We start from the raw sequence: 21,324 nt of genomic DNA, 5'->3' as shown, positions 1-21,324 counted from the left end.
ACTCCAAATGTGCTAAGGAATAGCTGGTTAAAGTTTGTCGGGTTAGTGCCGATACACCCTGTATATATTACTAGTGGTTTATTTACATTTTTAAATACAATTTGATAAAAATAATATGTATATACAATAAGGATTTATAATTCTTTATAATATCTACATCTTTTTCCCTCAAAACTCCGTTTTGAGCTTTTCCGTTTGTGTGGGATTTCTGGAAGTTCTCTATGGAGCATCCAACAGTAGTCTCCCATCGTATTCACATCCCATCGTCCTTGGTACCTCCGTTCCATTTCTTTGATGTCTTGGTGGAACCTCTCGCCCTGCTCTTCACTTACGGCACCAAGGTTTTCTGGGAAATAATTCAAATGGGAGTTCAAAAAGTGAAGTTTCAAGCTCATGGAGCACCCCAAGGTTTTAAAACATTTCAACATTTTATTTACAATTTCTTCATAATCCGGGTCCTTATTGTTCCCCAAAAACTTAGACACAACTTCTTTAAATGATATCCACGCCTCTTTCTCAGCTTTTTTCATCACCTTTTCAAACTGTTGATTGTCTTTCATTAGTTTCCGAATGTCCGGACCAACAAAAACACCCTCCTTTAACTTTGCCTCAGACAGTCCCGGGAATTTCTTTTGAAGGTACTTGAACGTTTCGCCATCTTTTGGCAATGTCTTGACAAACTGCTTCATCAGTCCAAGCTTGATGTGAAGTGGGGGTAAGAGCACTTTTTTGGGATCAACCAAAGACTCAAAGTGAACATTTTTTTCTCCAACCTTCAAAGTTCTCGTTGGCCACACTTTTTGGCTCCAGTGCTGTGCTTTTTCCCGGCTATCCTACTCACATAGGAAACAGGGGAATTTTGTATAGCCACCTTGTTGTCCAAGCACCATAGAGATGACTTTGAGATCACCACAGATAGGCCATCCAAACTCCTTATATTTCAATTTATCAAGTATAAAAGCCATGTTGTCATACTTTTCTTTTAGATGCACAGAGTGCCCCACGGGTACAGAAGCGTATTTATTGCCGTTGTGTAGCAAAACTGCTTTTAAACTTCTTTTTGATGAGTCAATAAAAAGCCTCCAATCATCTGACACATGTTGAATGTTAAACATTGACATCAACTTGGGAACATCAGAACAATATACAAGTTCGCCATCTTGAGAAAAATTTGGCTCAAATTGTTTTTCTCTGCTTCTGCACCAAGAGAATGAAGTTCCAAATTTCAACACGTTCTTTTCTTGAAGTCTAGAGCCCAGTAATTCAGCAGACTCTTTAGAAAGCCCTAAATGACGAACGAGGTCGTTTAATTCTTCTTGTGAAAACTGTTGGGGTCCACAGTCTTCGACTTGAAACTCATCGTCCAACTGCTCTGACTCGCTCTCTGATGACTCTGGCAAATCGTCAAAATTGTGTGGGGGCACTGGTACTGGAATACCGGGTCCATGAGGCACAGGTCGAAGTGCAGATTGCATGTTTGGGTAACATATATCTTTTTTTATTTTTAGCATTATACCCTTGTATGTTGCAAGAACAAAAGTAGCAGTCATCGCCGTGGTTTCTCGGCTCTCTCCAAATCATAGGCCCCCAAAACGAAAAGATTTCGCCTTTCCTTTAGACCACTTGCGAAGTCCTTCAACACAGCCTGAACACACTCCATGAGGGGCCCAAGATTTTTCTTGATCTCCGATCTTCACACCAAAATAGGCAAAGTACACTTTTTTAATAAACTCCGTAATACTTCGAGTTTGTTTTTTAATACAAGTTCGCCACAAATGTAACAGAAACTATGAGGATTATTAACACAAGCTCTTGAAGACATTTTGAAAGACACTTTTAGAATGTTTAAATTGAAATGAACAGATCGAAGGACAACGAGGGGTATATATTAGGACAATGGGAAAATCCAGGTTTTACCATCTTAGTCACTAAGCAAGACACCTTTCTACTGGGTTTCCATGATTCATACGCTGACTAATACTGTTAAATATACTAATTTTTAACATATTTCATAGTTTCTGATATAAAACTATAAAGCCGAATAGGAAAAACAACTTTTTTCGGCATATTCATAAATATACGCCAAGGTAGGCAATCTCGCAGAAAAATGCATTTTGCGGAAAATGCTTACGTGCTGGAAAAAAACTGGGGTCATTTCTGAACTCAGCGCACTAAAATACATAAGAATCACTCATTATTTTAAAGAAAGCAATTTGGTCGCAGGCCTGTGTAATTAATTGGTTCATCTTATTTTTATTGAACAAAATAATATAGTTATAATAGGTTATTTTCACTGTTTTAAAAAAAAATATTTATACGGTATCCATAGTTGGTGCAAATATCCTGTTGTTTAATGTTTAGACTTTTCATGAATCAGGATGGGAGAAAGAGGTGACCTTTATAACAAAAAATATTTTTTACCTTAGGTCTATGTTTTTTAAAAATCCCTTTTCGAAATAATTTTAGTAGGTAAATGTTATGAGGGTATTTTATTTAGTCAGTTGTACAGGCTACACACTAAATATTTAAACAGATATTAATTATCGATACACTGTTTCGATCTAGTAACAATTGGAGACACTTTCAGTTTTACTGTTAAAAATGTTTATTTCTACATTATATAAAAGTAAAATACCTAACTTCAGCTGTTAGTTCATAAATCATTCAACACGAGTAAAGTTAGTTAATAGAAATCATCCAGTCATTCAACACGAGTAAAGTTAGTTAATAGAAATCATCGAGTTATTCAACACGAGTAAAGTTAGTTAATAGAAATCATCGAGTCATTCAACACGAGTAAAGTTAGTTAATAGAAAGCATCGAGTTATTCAACACGAGTTAAGTTATCGAACAAAGATACACGAAAAACCATTTTGGATTTTTTGTTGTATGACGACGGTGTATCTTTTTAAAATAGCAACCAATTGTAATTATTTTGTGAATATTGAAATTAGGATTATCCGGGATTATGTATGTTTAATAAAAGAAGATTTTGTTGCAATTTCTTAAGCTGGAATGGATACCTAGGCAATCTAGGAACCGGCTTTGTTTCAAAGATTTAGATTAGTTTTTTCTTTGTTGTCTCAATGGTTCAATTTTTTTTTTAAATAGGTACTTCTCAGAAATGAAAAACGGCATCTTTACCTGTAACGGACTGTGCTGCTTACAGATAGATCTGTGGAATGCGAAATATTTGCAAAATGAAACACGTTATTTATCTTGCTACTGTATATTATTATTTGAGACGAGGAAAGAAACTGTCTGTACGGTGGCACCAAAGCGGTAGACATAAGTCCGGAAAATATTCCGCAAAAAATCATAACAATGACCACAGCGCTCAACTGTTTTAACAGACATAAATAATATACTCGTTCTATAAATATCTAAGCATCAAATAAGACTTATTGTGAACATGTGACGACTCTTTACAACATTACTTTATGAATAGCTATGAAATGTTCGTTCGATTCAGCAAGTTTGTGAAACTTGCCTCACACTAATAAATTTATAAGTCACGATGATTTGCGGATAAGAAATAATAACAAAGGCTTTCGATTATATCCAGACTTCGATATAAGGAAACAATCCAATAATGCGTCAGTAGATGAGAAGAGTCAGTGTCTTTATTCTTACATGCCATTTTCATTGTAATCATATGTTGTAAATAATGTCAAAGATTGCAAGATTATTGACATGTACAACATTATTAAAATCTTAGATCTCATCTCTAACGCCTGCGATAATGAGTACGTGTTATTAAATGATGTTTCTGATCATATCTACCTATTATAATTGTATACGAGTATGTTTGTTGCATATGTTGTCATGTCAATACGTGATGTTATTTAAGGACAAATCTATAGCGATGGTGATTAACCTCAATAAACATAGTATAGTATAAAACAGAGACTGTTTTCTGAACTGACTGTTAACAGAATTATTTTTAAACTACGAAGGTTTGAACTATCCAATGATTTACCCAAAAGTGAGACAAAACTTGATATTATTTGTTTCATAATTTTCAAATTTTTTAATAGAAAAAATAGTTTTTAATGTCAGATTGCAAGTAAAATTTGTCAATTGAATGCAGTTGGTCATTTTGAAAACAATATAACTAGTACTTTTTACAAAAAAAAGTCTTTATTTCTGAAGATAGATCTATCGGTCCTGGAGAAAACAACTTAAGTGGGTATTTAGTTCAAAAACAACACAAATGATGTATGCAAATATAAAGACTTGTTTTTGCCTTCTGTAAAATTTACTTTTAACCGCTTATGTTGTTTTCGAAATGATCAGTTCAGTTGAAGGTGCATGGTTGCCATGTCACTACTGGTGTGGTGTTTTAGCGTTTTATGTAGACATTTTGCTGTCGTATTGGAAAATCCATTTAAATATAGCTCAGGAAGTCACCAAACTCTGTAGCAGTCGGAGATTCGCCAAATGAACTGCACCAGGCAAACATGAATGTCTGTCGGTACCTACCACCACCATGCAAATTGGCTGAATATAGAATATCCTGAAATATCTCGTCTTCGTCCATTATCCGTAATATTATGATGTAATTCACACAAACGCTCAGACATTTCTGAAAAAATGTAAACACTCTTTTACAATCATTTTATTTCGTGCCAAAGAATATGCACACAAGTAACGACGATATAAAAATAAATGATTGCTTGGAAACTGTCTACAGATACATTTAAAAACGATTCATGTCGTTGTTGACGTCTTGTACTTCAAAATCTCTGGCAGATACGAATAATGAATTTTATTCAGTTGTGATGCCTTTGGATGATTACGTCTTCTAGTAATTTGCATTTACGAAGTTGACTTAAAGCCGAAAACAAGGTTGGCTTAACATAAGGCTTGAACATAAATTAAACACGCGAAGAACAATAAAAGAATCCTGTGAACGACAACAAAAGGTAGCAGACAAGCGGCTTGCTTTTTTGCAAACCCCATTATTTGGCAGTGGGCCAAACAGAATTTTCTGATAATACAGAATTTGATTGGTATTATTTTTACAGCTTATTAGTTATTTATTGTCGAAGTTAAAAGTATTATTTCGCTGTGATTTCGGTTTTTGACGAAGCGCTTTTGTCAAAAATAAGAAACAACCTCATCATTTGATCCTTACAGCGATTGCAACATGACAGCACATAGTGTAAGCAGGTACAAAATGTTGTCCAGTAGGTTTGTTTAGAAAATCGAGTTTTAGAAGAAAGGAAATCTTCCACTGTGACGACTCTGGTATGCTCGGATAACGTTCGCTTTAATCTCGAAAACTGGATGGCCTTGAGAAACTGTGCTATGTGTAAGATAAAAATTAACCCATGGATTGCAGGATTTTTTTCGCAACAACTATTATTTATAAAACAGCTTATCTGGAGTCAAAACCCGACCAGCATGAATAATAACACATAATTGCAGGTTAATATATTATAATGTGACATTAATTATTATACGACGAAGTTTCTTGGTATCTGCGCCTATTCCTGATATTAATCTTTGCTAAACGTTCGACTTTTATTCATGATAATTCATTTCGCTAGGTCAAAGAATGCCGAATATCTACTGCAAATTCTAAAGACTTGTGTCGATTCTGCCTCGAGAACATTCTAATTTCTTATGGCGAGACTTTGGCTTATTCCGAATCAACATTGGTCAAACCTGACCCAGGTTTCGGAATAATATTAGATATGGAATGCACAAACCGTCTGGGTCTGGTCAAAATGAGATTAAATTGTGGGAAGTGCTGGAAAGGATGCGGCTAAATTAATTTATCCAGTTCTAAACGGAATTTTTGAAAGTCCAGGAAAAATGGCCTGACTTTTGGATGGATGTTCGATTTGTGATAAGACGAGATAAATTACGTGTGTAGATTAGAGTGGTTAGATAACCTGTAAATAAAACAACTGTATCTACACTGATTGCATTATAAAGAGAAAAAAAATACATCTAAACGTTAAAATGCAAATGGGATTATGATAACATAATTTTAAAAATACAAAATAGCAAATCGGTAGATCGTTTTATTACACACAACAGTTATAATTATTATTTACAGAGTACTTTTGCAAGTAATTTTGTCGACGAAAAGAAAAGGAGGTGACCAAAAAAACATTGAGTTTGTCGTCTTATGTAGAACATTAATTTTTCAACCAAAAATTAAATTGGTTCAAGTAGTCTTTTATAGCAACTAACTCAATGTTTCTCACTCTTCTATTAAGGTGCACCATGTACATTTTAGATATCAGGTACTTTTTTTATGTGTAAGCATTTCGTATTTTTTATGTGCCTTAATTTCGCAAAATTAATTTATCTTAAAAAAATATTCCCTTATCTCTAACCCAACACCAAACCAAGGTGACAGTAGTTGGCAGAACAATCAAATTTATAACAAACTTCGATATTGGCAATCCGATTGCCTAAATCTAAATGAAGAATCCTATTATAAATGATATGATATTTTTAATCAAATTAACATTGTTTATGTGAAATCGAAGATAATGATCTACCATTTACAAGTAAGTGAGGAAATAATACCCAACAGAATATTTGTAGATGAATTAAATATATTTCACGGAAGAAAACCTTTTCTTAGGTACCTACCTACATGACACATTTAAAACTGATTTAAAAAAATAAATTATTGCATCTATCATGATGAGTATGAAGACATATTCGGTATTAATCATCATGATTGCAAGTTTTAAAATTATCAGACATTTTTACGATTTTTTGTCATATTAGCACGAAATTGAGCTCCGATTTGCCTTTCCGCATGTCTGTAAATAATACCAAAAAATGACATATGACTATCACAATCAAATATTTTTTTCTCCACACTTGTCGAAACGTGTTTTTATTGTGAAAAAATATTTCAATGTTGCACGTAGTATCAGAAATTGATGTAAATTATTAAATTCATATAAGAGCTAAAACAGAAATTTGGCTACTTGCAAGAACCTGTATAGAATAGGAATGTTTAACGTTAGGAATTTGCATAAGTGGGCACATACAAATGCACACAAATAATTTTATTAATAAACACAACGCCAGCCGCCAGAGGAAAAGTATCGAATTTTTTATGGACACTATTTTAAATCATATATTTTTTCTACCATATTATTTTTAACACACGTACGGATATTATTATTATAAACGTTATATTTCAAGTACCTATGAAAAGTTATTACATTATTTGGGAAATGATAGTAAAATAAAATTATTTTTCGGAATAACTTTATTGAGTAAAACCTCAAATTGTAATATTTAACTATTGAAGACAATATTAGCGATTTCTAAACGAAAATCTGAAACAGAAAAAATCAGAAAAGGATACGGTCACATCTAGGACCCAAGGGTCCTGGGTTCGTGTCCTAGATGTGACCGTATCCTTTTCTGATTTTTCTGTTTCAGATTTTCGTTTAGAAATCGCTAATATTGTTTTCAATAGTAAAATAAATGTTCCACGAAATAGCCAATATCACAGCAATATTAAAACAGTGATATTGGCACTCTCATTGGTATGTGTAAACATTACATGTTATTGTGTGTGTTTGTGTAATTTACGCTGGATAAAACGAAAGCATTCCAGATATCTGAGAGAAAAATTAGTATTGCTGATTTATTAAAAATGTCTTCAAATTATAGGTTGATTCCTGATAAACTTTTAATAAACTTTTAATAAACTCGTAATAATATAGGCTCACGTGATCATGCACCTGCGTTTGTCTTGATAATATATAATGACGAAAAGCGAAAATTTTAATTTTTTTATGAACACGTGTTCCAACATCGTGACAATTCATTGGTATTTCATCCGTTAACGGCCTGAAATCCCATTTTTAAACAGGTAACGAATGATTTGAAGAGATTCTTAATAAATTAACAATTTTTTTATACAAGTTCAAATTTAAAAAATATATATATTTATACATACATATATTTCTGCGAAAATATAAGATACACATAAGGTAATTAATTATAAGTAAAAAAAATGGTGTCAAGTAAAATAATAAACAGATAATAAATAACAGTGAGGAACATATATGATATGTTTTAATTTTGAATAATTTAAAAATAAAGTTTATTGCTATACTTGGGGCAGGTGGATGAGTTTGTGTATTTAGGAAGTATGTTCTAGAGAGATGGGAAGGCTGACAGAGATATTGAAACAAGGGTGAATGCAGGTAACTTCATTAATGGAGGACTGAACGCAGTTGGCGCTAACAAAAAATGTCCAAGGAAGCTAAGATAGCAGTCCACAATGGAGTGCTTGTACCTACCCTGATGTATGGAACTGGCAGAGAAAGGATGAAAGTAGACTGAATGCTGTAAGAATGAGATCCCTGAGGCGAATGTGTGTAAAACCATGTATGATCGTGAGAGAAATGTGGAGATTCGCAAATTGTGCAAGGTTGATGTAAGCGTAATGAGTAAGATTAAGAAAGGGACGCTTAAACGGTTGGGCATGTAGAGCGAATGAGCGAAGAAAGGGGTGTAAGGAGATTATATGATGCGAATGCGAATGATAGTACGTCGGGGATGCCCGAGGAAGACATGGCACAATCAAGTTAATCAGATACTCGAGTCGGGTCATGTCAAGATTCAGAATAATAGAAGAGTATGTATGAGACGATGTGTGAATGTAAATGAGGCAAGAAGTGTATGCCAAAACCGAGTTGTTTAGCGGACCGTCCCGATTGGTTACCCGTTAAACCGATGGTTTAACGGCGAAATTAGTTAAGTTTATTTTAGGGTGGCATTGCCGATGATTTCGATTTTTTTTTGGTATTTATAACTTAGATCTTCGATTGAACCTTAAATTTCTTAATATCTACTTTAAATAAAAGTAGGTTTAAAGTACTACGTAAAGTATAGTTCTACAACTTCCAACCTGTATGCGAAAGTCCATAGTTGAATTTTCAAAAGGGTGTTAGTCAAAATATTATGTAAAAGAGATATTCAATATAAATAAATCTGTGTTAACGACGCTACTTCTACATACTGAATCAAAAATGTTAACGTAATGTCTGCATTGTTCAGAGATTATAATGAAAGCATTTTTTTTTTTTCATAGGGTTTTATTATTATCAATATTGACATGTTTCATTTTATGTTATGCAATATACATACCGGTGTAAAACTCCTTAAAATAAATAAATAACAATACGATTTGTGCTTACATATAATCAAAGTAATTTAATCTAACAACAATTAAGCTATTATCAGCTTTTAAAACAAAAATGGCTCTTTGTTCTTCCGTAGGCACTGGAATATTCTACATAATGTATACCACATATCACGAAGAAATCTTGAAGGATTTTTTTGTTCAACGGTGATTCGGAATGATCATAAAGCTTTCGTCTACAAAGTAATATAATTGCATTCTTATTGACCTCTGTTTTATGTTGGTCAGTGACAGATATCGCGATAAGTGACTCAACACGAGACAGAATAATAATTGATTATTATGAGCCTGACACTCCAGTTAAATAATGTGCAAATTAATGTCTACAGAGTGCAAATTTATTAATTATGTAGTAGTTATGTCTCGATGCGTTTTTGCAACGAGATATTTGAACCAATGTCGATTATACTGATGATCTGAACCTTTAGTGCATTCCTAACATTACTGGGAGGAAAGCAATACCGATTCAAGTGACAAGTTACAACAATTCAGATATAGCAGCACAGACATTGTTACTCCATTTTTTATTAATGAAATTCAATTTTTTGTGTTAAAATGTTGAATAAAATTTACATATTTTAATACCTAAATTAAAATAAAGTTTGCAAACGATTCAAACATTGACTATATCTATGCAAAGAATCGTTGGCATGAAATGTAGGAATATCGATATATAATAACAACAGATTAGCCTCTCACATATAATTTCAATTATAAAATAACACCATATTTCTATTTTAATGAGACAATTTGAAATAAACTTGTTGTGAAGGCTTCTTAAAACGTACGCGAAACAAGCGATCATTTTGTGGCAAAAGTGTTGTTGTAATTTTTTGCGTAACGTAGTTGTTTTGGTAGGAAGGTAGATATATATCCTATATATATCCTAGGTACATCAAGGATCTGTCCTCAGCCCATTGCTATTCATAATGGTCATGAATTACCTAACGAGTCAAGAAATGAACAGTATTCTCAAGACTATACTTTTTGCAGATGATGTAGTACTGATAGAAGAAAATCATTGTGATCTACAAAATAGCCTGGAAAGGTGGAGAAAGATCCTGGAGGATAATGGACTAAAAATTAGCAGGAAAAAGACGGAATATTTGTATTTACCATTTGAAGACCCAAATGCTGTAACTCCTTCGATGCAATTGGATGGAGTAACATTAGCCAACTGTGACTCATTTAAGTATCTGGGCTCACTCATCCACAGAGACGGAGGATGTGCAGCGGATGTCAACCATAGGATAGGAGTGGGATGGATGAAATTTAGATCCGTAACAGGAATTTTGTGCGACACGAAAATGCCAATAAAACTTAAAGGAAAGACATACCAGACTATTGTTAGACCCGCGATAATGTATGGCTCCGAATGCTGGACTATGTACAACTCCTACTCTAGGCAACTCGAATCAGCAGAAATGCGAATGCTTAGATGGACGGCAGGAGTATCATTAAAAGATAAAATTAAAAGCTCACGCATTCGTGGTAGCCTGGGTGTCACTGACATAAACAGTAAGCTAGAGGAACGACAGTTAAGATGGTATGGGCACATAAGACGGAGACCACCAGACCACACAGTGAAGCAGGCAATGTCTATAGAGCTTCAAAGACAGTCATCCAGAGGTAGACCAAAGAACTCCTGGATGACCCAATGCTCCAAAATCCTACAAAGAAACGGCCTAGATGAAAACGACACTCAGAACCGAAGAAGCTATAACCTGAGAACGAGAAGAGCCGACCCCAACAGCCTACCTAGGCAATGAGTTGGGATAGTGCTAGGAAGAAGAAGAAGAAGAAGTAGTTGTTTTGGTAGGACTAAATGTAATATTTTTTATCAGTTAAGCATATATGGTAGATGTTTTCGATTTTGTGTTTTGTGTATGGTATTTGGTTTAGGTGTTAATTTTAAGGTTCGCATGGTCTGTCAAGATTGGTCGATGATGCTGACACTATTTTTTAAAAATTAAAAACCAATAAAAGGTCATAATAATAAAAATTTAAAATAAAATATAGGAAAATGAAAAAAAAATCTTGTTTATGTCTCAGTATGAAAGACTTGCGAAAAAAATAGCCAATGATACAGGTGTTTATAGATATTTATTAAGATTATAAATGCCAAAAGACTAGAAACGCCCAATAGATATGAAAAGTGGTGAAAATATTTCATTATACTTTGGTGTCCCGGTGGGAATTGAACCGCAATCACCCGAATCAAAGCTAAATACGTGGGCCCAAAGGCCATTGCGTTACGGAGGATTTAACGATACTATCATACTTGAAATAACGTCACATAAATATTGTTTTAATTCAATCGCGTTGACGTAGGTGCCTAATTATTACAATAAATTAGTAGAACTTCTCAGAATCATGCTAATAACTTATTTTTAGAAGTTATCTTCTCGGCGCTCGGTGCATCGTCAAATTAGTGCGCATTTAATAATAAGCATAATCGAAACATTTCGATAATCGGAATATCGGTTCCAGTTTTTAGACGGAGAAAAATGAGTATTGCTGATTTATTGGAAATCTCTTCACATTATTGGTAGTCCGGATGAAAACGGGACTGCACGCCGCTTCCTGATAAACTTTTAGTAAATTAGTAATAATATCGGAACAAGTGTTCAACAAGTGTTCAAGTGTTCAATATATAATGACAAAATGCGAAAATATTATGATTTTTATGAACACGTGTTCCTACATCGTGACAATTCATTGGTATCTTACTGAAAGATTCAGGAAAATAAATCAGGTAATCAGGAAACCTATCAATTTATTCGCTAAGGGCCTGCAATCCCGTTTTTAACCGGATGACCAATAATTTGAAGACATTCTTAATTAATTAGCAATATTTCTATTTACCGATATGTTTTCTCCATGAGTAAATCACTAAAAAATGACAATGATATCGTAGAAGATCAATTCAAGTATGTCGAATTATTTTTAATAATTATGAAAGATTTTGAAACACGTTCGTGAAAAGTATTATTTCCTTTGTGGATTCCGTTTTCAATGATAAGTCAAATATCTCCCGAAGAAGGGATCTTCTGAAAACGGTGGACATAAAATTATTTTGAAAACCGTAATTTTTCGATAATTTCGAGATGGTTTTCTCGGTTATTCCCATCACTAGTGAGCAAGAGTAAAGATCGTTATTTAAGCAGAATTATTGCTCTTATCACATGAGGTATAAGGAGTAAACACGAGGTGTTAAACAAATAAAGTGGCTTATCTCCGCTCCGTGACTGGTATTTCAGGGTGTGCTAAGAGACTCATATTGCAGGATAACATTCGCTCGCTTACTAATTCAAGGAGATTGATGATAGTCAATAATACACTGTAACATATTATAACTGTGCTAACACATAAATATATAGTTTAGAATAGTGGAATCTTGGATATGTAAATTAACCTTCTTCCCGACATCATCACTCTTGCACACAGATGGATTTTTCTGAAACTAGATTACATTATGTTAAATATATTACACTAAATAAATGCCGGTACTATCCGATTACAATTTGGCTTAGGTGTTAGTGTTGTTGACTTCAGTCCCTGGGGAGGAAGGTTTAATCCTCAGCCATTCCAAAAAAAATCCTACAATGATCCCAAATACCTAGAGCAAGTGGGACCAAAGGAAGTGGGGGGAAATGAGGGAGTATCGGGAAGTTACCAAATACAGCTTCAATATTTTGATTCTCATCTGAGAGAATCTACCACCCTGTAAAAGAAATTCGATTCAGATGAAACGGAAAAAAGGGTACGTTATCACAAGATACTGTGAAGAGTACGGAAGAAAATAAAGAAGTAAAAAGCATCACAATGAAGCAGCCGTATTGAATCAATTCCGTCAAGACAAAGAAAACAGATTTCATAGATCACTGAAAAAACACCAGGCAAATAAAATAATTTCTCGCTTAGCTATTGTTTTGCGAAACTGGAAAATGTATTCTTCTAAGCTATTACATTCACAGGAGATAATTAGTACGCAAAGAAAAATTAGAAAATTGTCGTTTTACGGCCTGTTTTCGCTAAACTTTCAGTTCAGTGTTGGTACGAGTACAAGGCTTTTGATAAGCAATTAGACGCGCATTTAAAACAAAGAACATTTAATTGAATTTTCACGGGCTAACCGTGAATTCTTTACAGAACTCAGCCAACGAGAGTAGCGGTTATGGAGATTTAGAATTTTTTTATTTTATTTAGTTGACCTTAAGTTACCTTGATTGGGTGTTTTTTTTTCGTCTTAATAGCCAATTTAAAGTTAGGTACACTAATTGATATATTAAGGTAAATGAATAATCAGTACATTATTCTCAGAATGACTTACAGCTTACAGGGCCAAACAAATTAAGGAGTGTGTGAAATATTAAGTTAAGGAAGTGCGATAAGCTATGCGAACCCCAGTTTATTATAACCTCACCTCTTTTTGTGATAAAATACCATTAGTCTATTAGGTCGATGTACACCACAAAAACTCTCTTTAAATAATTATGAATTGGCAGGAAAATGCCTACTAGAGAATGTGGATTGGCTGTAACCTCTCACTTTCTCACAACGGAGCTCTCAGTGGCAGGACTATAAATCGTATACGTGAGAAAGAGACACCAAAAAGCTGTATTTTCAGATAAGATCGCCAATTGCAACAAAGCATTAACCTCTATAAAGGAGGAAAAAAACGTTGAGAGGTGCATCGAACTTTGACAGATGTTCCTCTCAAACGGTAAACGTCAGAGGTTCGCCAGCTGCAGCCAGAAGTAAAGGTGCAATCTGTCTCCGCGCAGCATCCACTTCCTCCCGCCTCTCGCGGCGAGTCTCCGTGTACGTTCGTGTACCAAGTGGCAGTAGAAACCCGGTGGAAAGAGAAAGACACGGGACAGGTGTGCCGCGCAACCACTGATAACATATGCAGGTGTAATTAATGCATATGATCGCCGTACCGCGAATTAACGAGGGAATTAGCAAGGTGCCGCTAACACACTTAGATAGGAATATCAAGGGACAAGGCGGTAAATATCGAAGGGATGTGTACGGTGTACGTGTTGGGTTTCTCAGATTAAATTATCTAAGAATCGGTTAGATTTTGTTTTCATTTATATGACATCGCACAAGAGTGATTAGGATATTAGGGTGTCCCCAATGTTGGGGTATGTTTTATTTATTTACTAACGGATGTCCAATTTAACACATTACATATTACACGAAGTTAATGCAAGGAGAAATGTTACAATACAGGACAATCAAACAATACTGCTACGACAATAGGGCACATAAATAATAAAGATAATGTCAAGTTAAGACAGGAACAAGGTTTTGATGGAGTTCACGAATTTTGCCACATCAATATAAAATATTACTAGACTTGAGTTGACAAGTTTCACGTTGAGAGGCCAAAGTGAAGTACCTGACTATTCAGATTTGATCACTTAACATAGCTGAAGTCGTTTCAAGTCACGTTTCAATTGTGAACGATGGTCTCGCATAAGGGCGATGCTGATAGTACAAATATTTATATTGTAATTTTATATGAGATTTTTTTAAACGTTTTATAGCTTCACTGCTTTCCATATCATTTACGAGGAAGTCCCAATCAACTTTGTTTTGAAATTGAGACGTTTTTCCTTTTCATACAAAGACTTTATTTTAAATGAAGGGTATCTAGGGGCGTCTCTTGCCGAAGGGTATCTTGAAGGGCGTGAATTTAGTGTAAAATTTATTTCGTTTATCTAAGATTTAGAAAAAAAATCGCTTATAAAAATTTGTAAAGCATTGTACTTTAATGACACTAGTCAGTCACATCAGTATGACCTTTAATAACAATGACGATTGAACTGTAAGATCCAATATCACAAGTAGGTTAGTACATGTGTGTACACAATCTTATCAATAAAGTTTTATTGAATTCTGATAAAGATACATGAACAATGAAATTTACAAACCCATAATATTGCATAGGTGTTGGAATAATAATTAACATTTCAGGGAGTGGAATCCATTACGATGTCTGCATTATGCCCAAACTCAATGATCAAACATACTGATTTCGGTTGTGTGTCTGTCTGCGATGCACATTGGTTCAATGAACTTCGATTTGTTTAGAATTAGTGTCATTTTCAAAATTGTAACAGATTGGGTCAAGAATTCAGACAAGCCATATAAAATTCCTACCTGTAATATAGTATTTAAACAGATAATTATTTTAATTTTCACCATCAAATTTGGAAATGATTTGGCGAGAATTCAGCCAAGCGATAAAATATTTACAAAAAAATTGTACATTTTTCTTGATCATTCTGCAGCAATAATTATTTTCCTTGATCTGATGTGTTCTTTACATAAACCATCAGCTTCACAAATACTATAATTATAATATGCCGTGATTTTGCAAGAGTCTGCGCTAGTTATAAATATAGATAAAACCTATTGTTGCTCAGTACTCATAATATTAGAACATGAAGGCCTCAGAAGTCAGGAAATCCCAGAACAATAATAACACATTGGCAATAATTAATCAAATTTGACGTAAAATCCCATGCCCAATGATAATAATATTTATTTTCTTGGGAAACTGCTCTGTTTTTCAACACACTGTATATTTTCCATCATAAGTTAATTATTATATTTAATTATTTCTTGATAATTTGTCGGTATTTTAGATTTTGTACGTTACCGGTGACAATTCGAATGTTTTCGAGAAAAAAAGTACTTGTATTTGAAAAAAATATAGTAGAAAAGCACAGCATTAAGATGAAAGGCTACCTTTTCATACAAATATAACTTTTTTTTTAAAAATATTATTCAGTTTGGTTAGGTATTTTGGCCAAAATCCAAATTTCAGTTTTGTACACAAAACTACAAATCATACTAATATTATTGATTACAGTGACCTGCCTGCGTCTATTGGTTTTGACAGTGGATGCCAAAATTTTACTTGCGCTAGGCGCCGTTTGACTCAGCGCCGGCCCTGCTCGCAAATACAGCATTGTATGAGAATGTTATTAATCAACCGCAAAGTAGAGGAAAATGTTTATCTTTCTAACCATAAACATTATTTTGCATAATGTTATTGTGGCTTGGGGATGAATGTTTATAAATACCACATACAATGAATCATCACATGACCTTTTTAAAAGTATTTTTTACATATAAATGACATATTTCATCAAATAAACAACAAAATAAGTAAACAGAAATTTTATCCGTCTTAAATTTTCCTTTAGGATACAGTAGTACTCGATCATTTTGTTCGCTCAGTACCAATAATTGAATTGAATTATTTTACCTCCTCCACTTTATAAAAGTATTTTTTATCTTTTTTCTATCATGCGAAAATACGTAATTTTTTTGACGTTAGAGAGAGATATAATAATTATTTCCAGTTTGCCTTAAATATCATCAATAAAATCATAAAAATAGCCAAAATTAATAATTTATATTTCGTATCGTAACAATCGGCTTAACGTTCTTAAAATTATTTCTTATTTTTTATTATATGAACAAAATAAAACTGAAGTTACAGTTATCTTACGAATTCCCCAAACAGAACCAATGTGCTTTCGAAATATCGAGTTCCCTCAACTTTTCTACGATTGGAGTAAAAAAATGAGTAAAAATTTGGTTAGCGTTTTTGACAACATTTTTCATGTTTGATATTAAAATGTTGTTATTTAGAATTATTAATGTATATTTTAAACGTGTATGGGTATGTGGATAATTTTATCTAGTATATTTTTTTAGGGGAAATTAAAAAAAATATATATATAGTGCACTTGAAACACACAGAAAACATTGCAAACTGAACAAATATGTTGAAAGTACTGAAGGGTTGAAGTTTACAATAAATTGGAAGTTCAAGCATAAATGGCAAAAATATTAATTTTAAATTGATTAAAAGTTAGACTTCATTTGTCGTGCTACAAGTTTTGGGTGTAAATTGTATTGATCGGTTATGGATTGTATGTAAGTTAGTACATAAGTTCATAGCGTCCTACGTCGTGTAATATTTTAAATTGAGCCGCTATTAATAACAACCCTTACGCAGATGGCGATAAGGTTTAAATTCCCGCTTAACACCATCCGCCTATTTTGATTTATGCAAGAAAAAAACATGGCCAAAAAGTGCCTTTTATTTTATTTTGTGGATGTTCAGGCATAAATATTTATTTTTTTTTGATCATTTTATAAATAACTTAATTTTCCACATTATACAATAAAATCATAACCGCAAATGGGTTCGTAAGAAGGAGATTTTGAACTTTAAAGCAGTTTTTATAGGCCTATACATTATTTTTTTCTGGGCTTATAAAAAGACTTATCTAAAAAATACTCGATTATTTCAAAGGTCAAGATGTATTCTACTCGCAGTATTTAATTAAAGCATCTGAAACATTTCTAGGCGACCAAATTTTCAAACCAAAAACACATGATTTTGCATTACTACGTATGGCATCGCCTTAAGATGATTTTTCAGAAAAACAGTACTGCACAAATCATCCTAATGATATAACTATTATTATAAGTTGTAAGAAAAGAGTTAATCGAAAGATACAGGTTATAATGCACGTATGTATACCGTGTGTTATTAGTTATTTACTTTATTAGTAAACTAAGTCAGAAGTTAAAAGTACTAATTTAAAAGTAAGTGACGCTATAATAAAAATTTATACATACAGGATGAACGGTGGTAAAGTACTAAATTCAGGATGTTTCATGACCATAGATTTAAAAAAAGATAAATAACATTTTTCGAAATTCAAATGTTTATTTTCCCATAAAAAAATCAACCATTTAACTTAAAAACTACCTTAAAATATTAAATATCCGTTGAGATTTATTGGGTTAAAAAATTACATCTGTAATCTAATTACTAAACATTGAACATATTGAAATAGGTATCAGAGTTCAAAATATATACTTATTGACATGATTTATATTAAACTGTACATAATTACTTTTTTTCACAGTTTAAAAATCACATGTTAGTGCGTCCGACCGGTCAAAACATAGTATGTATTAACAATTCAACGCTAAGCATTAAATGGATAAATTTTAACATACCGATTCATTGTGAATATTGGAAGCAGCCGAAAGTAAAAATAACATACTTATCAGCAATTTACAGTCGTTGGTTGATCCACTAAGTAAGACGAATTAATATGGAGGAGGTAACAAGATAAGCTGAATTCTATGAAATCTATTTATTGCCATAAATTTATCAGATATTAATAATAACAAATGAATTTGCAATAGTGTTAGTGCGATAATATTCCGATATCAAGGAAACCAGCAATCAAATTAATGGAGATACTTCATCAAATAGTATTCCTAAAAAGTTTTGTTAAATATACATAGTTTTATTATGGCGCATGCTTTGTCAACGGGGAAGTTTTTTTCACGATTAGTAAACTCAATTAAAAATTTTAACGTTTAAAACTTGCAGGAAACATTTACGTTTCTGAAATGATGTAGAATAATGCAGTTCTATTTTAGAGTTTGAAGGTTGACTCATTTCATATGTTGTTTTCTTTCAAATCCTTAAAAATTGAGCCGCAATAACTCAGTATGGAAAATGCCACTTAAAACTAAAAGCAAAAATTGGTTCACCAGATTGTTATTTGAAGACTCTCTTGTATGAAACTATACTATATTAATGTTATACTAATGTGAAATAACATTATTCCAGTCTAATACCATCGTTATAGCGGAAAGTACTACTCTCATTCAACTCCACACAGGAGGCCTCGAGGAAAATAATTTACCCTCAATGCATTGTCATCTTTGCGGATGCTGTGTGGAGGGTATTTTTGAGGAGTGAGCATGGGTCTCGAAGAGACTTGATGACACCTGAAGAGGCCTCACAGAAGATTAAACCATCGATGTCTAACCTAACCGAACCGATTACAGTTGAAAATATTACAACAGTGCGGTTAACTGTACTGAAGTTTCCCTTCCACATTCCTAGACTGTACTTCCCTAACACAGACGAAGTAAACATTGATGCTTGGCGGCGAATGTGTTTGTCTGTACGTACACAATGCAAATATCATAAATACGGGCTTGCCAGTCAGTGCCAGGGTTAGCACAAACAGAAATGCGTGATGTCATTTCATTTGGGATGACGGCACATTAATTCAAATGTTGCGATAAATAATAAACTTTGATATTAATTAACGTTATTGCATTAAAAAAATTCCAACTGACCGCAAATAGAAAATCTTCTAGTAAACAAATATATATTGTGGTATGAAAAGCACTTAGGTACCTACTTACATTATAAACACATTTTAATATCTATGTGTGCACTATTTTGCAAAGACATTATGAGCGGTGCATATGAAAATAATATATTACATTTAATGGGTACGTATCTTGACCACTATTTAATGCAAAATAAAATCAAACATAAGATTGCAAGTTTTTGCGGGCCTATCGAAATCGCATTGTGCATGACCTTCTAAAACCTAACCTAACCCAACATCGTGCCTCTTCTTTTTTTTTGCCCCCATTGGGCTGATCCGCACATAAGCTATATATGTTAAGTTAGGTTAGGTTAGGATAATGGCCACACAAAATTTGCAGTTTTATTTTCGATTATATTTTGCGTGCAAGTCATTCAGGTTAAAAAAGTCTATTAAATAATGTGAAACCAAAATGAAAATATATAAAAAATAATAATTGGATGATTTGTATAGCGCCGTTTTTGTGCAAAATCACCTCATAATATTATAGAAAAAAGGGGAATCACACAAAATTATGAAAGAAAGCCGAATGCATAATAACATCACACGACTTTTCCTAACAACATTGTAATTCTGATAGATGATTACTTTGTAAAAAATGTTTTTTAATCAAACAACGATTATAAATTCATTTTATTTTCATGACTTTTACTAAACAATTTTCACTAAAGGTACCGGTTTTTCAGGCCACAGAGGAGCCCTGTCACAACTCACTAACATAGGCGCATCACCACTGATGCATTTCGTTTTCACTTCAAAATACAAAACTTTTCAACAATAAACCAATGCTTTTCGGCGCATACACCACTACAACAAAGTCTTCTATGCAATAAAAGACACCTTCTTGTAGCGGTAAAAGCTTCGTGGGCGGCCATTCATACCTCCTTTCTTAGTAAATACACAAAACCTAATTAAATAATGGCGCTGATGTCACATTCAAAAATCACAAACGAAGCTCATTCGAAAACAGAACAACAAACAAAAGTAACACACTCACCCCTTTTGTCGTGAATATAATTTGTCTGTGGTCAACGAGGTTTGAAAAAGGAACACAATGAAGTTATCAAATGTCGTGGAACTCGAAATGGCGGGCGCACTTTCGCGTTGTGAGCTAAAGAGCGAATGCGATAGAACTTTATTATATGTAGGACTATTCGCTGCCTCACCTGTTGCTTGTTGCCTCTATGGGATCAGGCTAGCAAATTGCTTAATATAAGTGTTGCTAAAATACGGCACCGTGCAAAAGCGTCTTGAAAACCCTTTTAATAATAACAGCTCTATAATGACCACCCTGTAACTTTATTACAACATGTCAATGCTGGAGCTACATTTCGAAAGCCATAAGCCTGTTTCAGGAGGAGCTTTGACGATAAAACCTTTTCAAGTATAAGCTGTCGTTTGACGAAGAGCTCAAATGTAATGCTTCCTTTATTTTGCCTTTTTAAAACTTTTGAGTACCTTTTTACAAAGTGTTCACAATTTGTTTATCAAATACTTCTTCAAGCGTAAAGGCTGTAATGCGTCCTCATGGAGTTATAGTAATGGATAGTTGGTGACCACTTACTGACAAAACGAGAGTAAATATTGCGAATTTATTACTGATGAGTCTTACATTTCGACGAGTGTGGCATTTAATTTAATCTTTCATTGTCATTGAAAAACTCGTGACTATGTAAATGAGGTTCTTTTTAGTTTGTACTCGGAGGGAAAACTGGCTACAGCGCCACGGAATCTGTTGGAAGCTTGGAATTATTATGATTTTTAAATCTCAAAAAAGACGTTATATGATGGACGAGGAAAATCTTCTTTCGCTTAAGGAAAATTACTATAAATTCTTCGCAATAGCGCAAAAACATTAAATTGGTCTTTCGTCATAGGCCTTTTTAT

At 33.4% G+C, this 21,324-nt stretch overlaps 1 protein-coding gene across 1 annotated transcript in view; it reads right to left on the bottom strand.

Annotated features, from left to right (window-relative positions):
* Positions 1-20,590, bottom strand: part of Gp150 (leucine-rich repeat domain-containing glycoprotein 150) — a 43,222-nt gene extending 22,632 nt beyond the window's left edge. The window contains exon 1 of the mRNA XM_089650208.1: positions 20,435-20,590. The gene's annotated coding sequence lies outside the window, so the exon portion shown is untranslated. The remainder of the gene's footprint in view (positions 1-20,434) is intronic.
* Between the last annotated feature and the right edge of the window lie 734 nt (positions 20,591-21,324).

The sequence above is a fragment of the Hesperophylax consimilis genome, chromosome 3 (assembly GCF_061612785.1).
Source record: "Hesperophylax consimilis isolate HC1 chromosome 3, BYU_Hcon_1.0, whole genome shotgun sequence".
NCBI lineage: Eukaryota > Metazoa > Arthropoda > Insecta > Trichoptera > Limnephilidae > Hesperophylax > Hesperophylax consimilis.
The sequence above is the reverse complement of the archived record's forward strand: the minus strand, read 5'-3'. Positions and strand labels throughout refer to the sequence as shown.